Below are 910 nucleotides of genomic sequence, written 5' to 3'. Positions count from 1 at the left end.
TTGCTAGTGTATGCTTCATTCTTCTCGCACAGGTGAATTAATATACGATCTTGAAGTTGAGAAAGCAGCACGTAGGCGAAGACAAGAGACCAAGAAACGCAAAGAAAAACAGTCATCTACTACAAATGATTCAGAACAAGAAGAGTATATGATGGCAAATAACAGGATACTAAAAGAGTTGGCTGCTCCTGACTTTACTCAGCAGTCCCTCTTCATTACCTTCCCTAATCTGAATGAGAATATCTCTTTTGAGTTAAAATCTGGATTAATTCACCTCTTACTTTCTTTTCATGGTCTTTCAGGTAAAAAGCCCTATAAGCATCTACAATAATTCGAAATAGTGTGCTCAAGTAAGAAACCTCCAAGGGTGATTGAAGAGAAGATTAAACTGAGAGCATTTCCTTTCTCTCGCAAGGACTCGGCCAAGGATTGGTTGTACTACTTGCCGCCAGGTAGTATTACCACTTCGGTGCAACTAAAGAAGAAGTTTTTGGAGAAATAATTTCCTGCCTCCTGAGCTGCTAGTTTGAGAAAAGATATATGTGACATTAAGCAGCAACCAAGGGAGATCTTATATGAGCATTGGGAGCGGTTCAACAAATTGTGCACCAGATGTCCCCAACATCAAATAAGTGACCAATTGTTAATTCAATATTTTTACGAGAGTCTTACTTTATCTAACAAGAACATCATTGGCGCCACAAGTGATGGGGCATTGGTGAATAAAATCCCTGGAGAGACATGGGAGTTGATTGAGGAAATGGCGCACAACTCACAACAATTTGGCCTCAGAGATAATGTCCCCACTTGTCTAGTGAATGAGGTGGAATGTTCGTCTATTCAGCAGCAATTGTTGAAGCTGATTTCAATTGTCCGACAATTGGTTGTAGGGAATATACAACGAGTTAAC

The 910-nt window shown here is 39.9% G+C and overlaps 1 non-coding gene across 1 annotated transcript; it reads right to left on the bottom strand.

Moving 5' to 3' along the window:
• Nucleotides 1–523: 523 nt before the first annotated feature.
• LOC140026300 (small nucleolar RNA R71) lies at nt 524–630 on the bottom strand. The gene has a single exon (XR_011830245.1). It is a non-coding gene; the product is annotated as a small nucleolar RNA R71 (small nucleolar RNA).
• Between the last annotated feature and the right edge of the window lie 280 nt (nt 631–910).

This window comes from Coffea arabica, chromosome 11e (assembly GCF_036785885.1).
Source record: "Coffea arabica cultivar ET-39 chromosome 11e, Coffea Arabica ET-39 HiFi, whole genome shotgun sequence".
Lineage (NCBI taxonomy): Eukaryota > Viridiplantae > Streptophyta > Magnoliopsida > Gentianales > Rubiaceae > Coffea > Coffea arabica.
This window is presented reverse-complemented; position numbering and strand designations above follow the sequence as displayed.